Source organism: Mastigoproctus giganteus, chromosome 10 (genome assembly GCF_048544385.1).
Source record: "Mastigoproctus giganteus isolate SK-2022 chromosome 10, ASM4854438v1, whole genome shotgun sequence".
Taxonomy (NCBI): Eukaryota; Metazoa; Arthropoda; class Arachnida; order Uropygi; family Thelyphonidae; genus Mastigoproctus; species Mastigoproctus giganteus.
Window position 1 is genome coordinate 49,023,976 of NC_143584.1, and position 6,070 is coordinate 49,030,045.

General features: G+C 36.4%; 1 pseudogene; it reads left to right on the plus strand.

Annotated features, from left to right (window-relative positions):
* The first annotated feature begins 3,422 nt into the window (after positions 1-3,422).
* LOC150079028 (ubiquitin recognition factor in ER-associated degradation protein 1 pseudogene) lies at positions 3,423-4,337 on the plus strand (annotated as a pseudogene).
* Positions 4,338-6,070: the final 1,733 nt, after the last annotated feature.

A 6,070-nucleotide genomic window follows, 5' to 3' on the forward strand; every position in this document is an offset into this window, starting at 1 on the left:
CTAGAAGTAATTGGACTACGCTGCAGCGTCTCAAGTCCCCACCAAATCCCGGGGAAGTCGAATGGAAAGCAAAAACGTGTCTGCCTTCTCAACGGCACTTTTGAAGCTCAACTTCAGAGATGCCGACCTATTTGGGAACGGCGCCTGATATTTTTGCACTAATCAAATAACTTCGTGATTAATGTTGTTGTTTTTTTTTTTATTTCGTTCGCAGAGAATAAAAAAATTAATATCTTACATCAATTATCTGATTAATTCCAAGCTAAGACTCAATTGCTCACCTCAAATATCTTGGAGTTGTTTTTTCTCTTTAACTAAAACTTCTTTTAGAAACATTAATGCAGAATGGGTTTATGAAAGTTTAGACTTCATCTTACAATACGCCTTTTCATTAATGGGGTTAAATCAGGGTGATATAAACGACTTTATATTATCTTATTTTGCTGATCTCCCAATTAGAGAAATTTGAACCTATGAACTGTGAATTATCTGACTCAAGGGATGGATGTCAATGGACACTTTATAAAACAGAACATTCAAGGTATCTTTTCTGTTTGGAATCGGACACCCTTCCACGAATACTGTGTATTGTGCCAGAAGGCCTTCGCCCATATGTACTGGATCAACCATAACTGCATACATATCATGTGTATGACTCTGCACAAGTACCACGTTAGAATCCAGCATGGATTGGAGCAGAGAGAGCATCAAGATGGGATCTTGGTTCGATGTCACATCATTGACTTTTCTGTATGCAAGCTGCGACTCATCTGTAACCTCTTCCAAAAAGAAAAAAAGATCCATCGTAGATGATATTTCAACGAAATCAAGATCCGGATGACTTTACGCTGGTGTTCTGTAAGGAAACATCACAGAGTAGATACAAGAGGCCACGAGAACATCCGTCACTAAGACTGCCACCCGTAGAGTCTTGTATAGCCTTGAATTCAAAAGTGGAGTAGCTGCGCATTAGTATATATTATATACTGATATATCTTTTCCACTCGATGTGGGGAGGACAGTGATTGTACCAACTGGGGTACCTACAAGGGCATAATAACAGCTCTTTTAAGAAATCATAGGACTACATTGAGCAAATATATCAGTAGAGAAAGCAATCTACGAATATTTCTAGCATTTATGTGTTTAAAAAGGATCATTTCAGTTTTATTTCAAGCAATAGCGATTTGATTTCTCCAGAAAAGGAACTTAACAGAGATGAGACTTCCTCTGTATAGATTCCAGTCGATGATTAAGATACATCTTGAGCGAACCAATAAGATATTAGTCATTTATCTACATTAACGTGCAAGATGTGGTAAATGCAATTAACAGCAGCCTCATTCAACTAGGAATCTACCTCAAACTCTTTGGTAAACCCTGGAGTAATCTTCGAAGATTACTCCAGAACAAACTCTATTTATAAGCTTGTTATTTAACTTAAAGATGCGTGTCTTTCAAAGTATTTATAAAAGCCACTATCTTTTAACTGTAATATAGATGTAATTACGTTTATTTTTAAATATATTTAGAAACAGGGCTTTGAAATACACTCGCTAATAAGGTCACGTTCATCAGTAATAAACTATAGTTTTTAGAGTGATAATGTATGGGTGATGGTGTTAAAGGTCTCGGAGAAGTCTCTCTGTACACAGAGACTGGACATCATAATCAGCTGTAATCATTGTATATAACATTTTAAGTGCGCGAGAAGATAATTGAGTTAGTGGTGGTTGCTTTTCAGGAAACTGGTTGGCACGTGCTGTACGAGGAAAGTTTGATCTTTGATTAGCTGATCGCTGTGAGTGACGAAAGGTAACAAAACATTGCAGCTTGAAGAAGAAGATAAAATAAAGCACGGACTACTGTTAGACGCCCGTGCGTTCTATTTAATCACAAGATTCATTGGAGGTCTACTGAAAACTGACAATGCTATTTCGCAGTCCACGTACACTACCCTGCGTCTACGGAAATCATTCCCCGCGTGTCAGCCGACAAATATCTCCCCTGCACAACTAAATCCGTGGATGCGCTAACGGAATTCTATAAAATCCCAAAAGGGAACTTTGACTGCTCGTGCACATTTTTTCTTATAATATTTCTCTCTTTTAATAGACAGAATTCATCTTTGGCAATGTACGCCTTATTTACTTCGCGGACTCGGGCAATATTTTCTGTTTCATCTTCCTCTTCCCATTTGCTCTTCGAAATCCTTCCATCTTTAAAGCTATGACAGATGTCATATCGCGAATATCATTGGCAAATTCAAATTTTGAAATATCACTTGACAGGTGTCAGATTCTCTTACCTGCCTGTTTTTCACGAGCTTTCTAGCCATCTCTTTTGTCGATTTCTGAAACAGAAAGATATATTTGCGCCTGGTACAAAGGCGAATTCAATTTCATCTTTTGTTCAACCTTTCATCCAATGTTCACTTTTTTTGCATTAATTTCATTTTCAAATATTTGATCAATATCCGGGCATTCTTCTGCCAGAGAGAATTACATCGCTCTGTCTCTCTTTCTCCCATCTGGGTTGTGTCTATCTAATATTCTTGCGACACAGGGCTGCGTCACGCTAAAGTCGAATATCTTATCCCAGTCTTTGCATATTTCATGCATCTCTGATGAATTTTTAGGAAACCTTCCAATTTATTCCAAAGAGATTTAATAAATAATTGAGCAGCAGGTCTGTGCGCCTCTAATACGTGCACATAACTGAACGGCCGCTTACATTTCTTATTCCCCTACAACGTTTGTTGTCGCATCTAATTAAAAGAGAAAGAAATCGTTATTATATGAATCCATGTGAAATAACTGGAAGGAAAAAAGATATTAGAATCAAAGTCTGAATGAATGCTTTGTATTTAATCAGATAAGCATCAACGTTAATTTATTGTGAGGTTTGCAATGGTTTAACCAGAAGATTTATCACAGCAGAAAATTTCTAAACCTAAGAGAATTCTTTTTGGGAACGCTCTACAACGTCTTGTGGTAGGTATCACTCATTAGCCTTCCGATATCTTTTACAAACAATGCTAAATCCCCTAAAATGCAAGCAAGCTCTGTACCAACCGATATCCGAATATTTCTTTAAATAATATTTACGGTTTTCAACGCACCATCTTCTTACGCATGCGCGAAAATGTTTAACAGACATTGTTGCGTCACAATCTACCGCGGATATGGTCATTGTTATCGGTTATCATTGTTTAAGGCCAAACGAGAATAACTATGACGTCACACTTGAGACCAAACTCCCGAATGCATTGTATACAAAACAGAAATCAGCAATCCGAGTCCAAAATTTCATGTTTTAAAAGATGTGGACCTGCATAAGTGTGAAGCTGCGTGGCACACGGTTTAATTAAAGCCAAAGAACATCGTGTAGGTTTTAAAAGGATAAGTTATTTTACATCTGCAATGTCTTCGATAAACCTGTTTGCATCTCCTTCCAGCGAGTTTCTGCAAGCGTATGAATGTTTCCCAACCAGTGCCGTTCCTGAAGAAGCAGGGTCCACTGATTTCTCCAAACTTGAATACGGAGGATATATTTTGTTGCCAATTTCCGCTTTGCGGAAACTAACTATTTTAAACGTAACGTATCCCTTACTCTTTAAACTGGTTAATTTAAACAACAACCGCATTACCCACTGCGGAGTTTCTGAATTCATAGCGGTGCCCGATAAAGTGTTCTTACCACGATGGATGATGGACAATCTTCAAATAGCAGAAGGAGAGCGAATTCACGTGGAAAACGCCACCCTGCCAAAAGCCACCTTTGTTAGATTTCGGCCACAGTCTGTTTCTTTCTTAGACATCAGTAATCCTCAAGCGGTATTAGAAAAATCCTTAAGACGATTTTCATGCTTGACTACCGGCGATGTTATTTCGATAACCTATAATAACCAAACGTACTCCCTGTGTGTCATGGAAACGCAACCTCAGGATTCTGTGTGCATTCTGGAGTGCGACATGAACGCCGACTTTGACGCACCCCTCGATTACCAGGGACCGTCTGGTCCGAAGGCGGCTGAACCACCCGCGAAGGATTCCGATGAGTTATACGACGAAGACCCCACGTTCTTTCCTTTTTCTGGAAAAGGTGAAAAGTTAGATGGAAAAAAGTCTTCCAAACTTTCTGAAGTCAAAACTTCCAAAAGACGCCGTAAGAGGGGAATCCCCGATTATGATTACGAATATGGAGTAATTAAGTACATGAGAATAGAGAAACCGATTGAAGATAAAGAAGAAGATAAGAAAAAGACGGCTAAAATGTTTGAAGCTTTTTCAGGAGAAGGAAAAACGTTGTCAACCAGCGCAGCTAAGTACAGCTAGCGTGTACGTTGATTTTGAAGCGATAATGCTATAAATTTTAATTTTCATTCATTATTTGTAATGTTTTCTGCATAAATCAATATAAGTATATAATAGTGGAGTATTTTCTTTTATTTACATATAATTTTTTGCATCAGCGTCATAAATTTAATGAATACAACAAAATAATGATTTTAAATAGATGTAGGCAACACCTCCTTTGGTTTAAATGCTCTTTAAGATGAATGATTCAAAAAGAGTACTGCGCATTAAGCATCATGCAAAATTTCAAAAAATTACACACAACCTTTTTTTTTCAATTAAGATTTTTCTTTCGGGTTATATAATTATTAAAGATTAATAAACATTAAGATATTTAAAAATATATAAATAATAAAAATATGAATTATTCATATTTTTAATTTTTATTATAAAATATTAATCTGTATAAATATACCAGTTTCTAGTCGAATGACTTGCTTTTAAATAAAAACATCCACGCTAAAGTACTCATTTGTTAAGTTTGCTGTTTGGGAGTTGCGATGCAATATTATTTCAACTGTAATCCAATGTTATCAGAAGAGCATTCTAATCCCAACAACCCTATTTGGCCAGTGGAAACTACAACGGTGCTATTCTATCAAAATACCAGAAACAACATCGATAACATTATCTAAAATAATAGCCTTCAGCAGTGAATGCTTAATTGTTTATTGACTTTGGAGGCTCTTCATACCATAACACTTTCATTAATGCCTCCGAAGTTCTTCGACAATCTTCATTGAGATTACGTGGGACGTCGGTGCCAGCTATGCAGGTGTTCTCCAACATAATCACTCGATAGTCGCACAAAATATTTATGGTGCGCGTAGTAATTTAAATAAACTTAATCGATTAACGCGTAATCTTCGCAGCCAAGGCCACGCTGTATTTAATGTTTCAAAAATGGCTAATTTCTGATATGATGAATAGTTGTGTCTAAGAAGATATTGGGTTAAATTGCTTAATACCACAATAACATTTATATTTTTTCTATTTACAAATCGAAATTAATACAACAAAGCGCACAAAAAACAATAAAATGCAGTATTCACTTGATTGGATAATTTGTTATGCAATTATATGAAAAAAAGGTTTAACTTTTAAATCTCTGTTTGCGTATAAAGTTTGTGATTGTTCGGCTATTGTTATCACTTACAGTGACACAAAGATTCTATTGGGCAGTTCAAGTATTAGTCCTCTTGGATAACTAACTGAGTAAAAGAGAGGAGACGAAGAATGGTCCAAAGAGAGGAGACAAAGAATGGTCCATGGACCATTCTTCGTCTCCTCTCTTTTAGCCAGATCCAACGAAGGACCTTACCAGTAATCCGAGTTTATGTTATAGTTTATGGGGAACCGTATCATAATTTTTTCTGAAGTCAAGGTGAATATGTTGAAGTTGTTTATTGCATCCAACTATTTTATAATTTCGTCATAATAACTAATTGATCGGGCAAGACTTTTTAGTTAATTAGTTAATTATTTAACAAGGGAAAGTCTTGGTATCCTTAATGGATCATGCTGTGATCCATTAAGGATACTATTCCTATTGAGTTTGCCATGCATTGTATTCTTAACCACAGACCACTTGATATCTTTTCCACCAACGAAGCCAAACATCAATGGTCTAGAATTGTCCATCATCGATTACTTTTCCACTATATTAAAGGCCTATCTGATCAACAATTTTGTATTCACGTTCGAAAAGAATA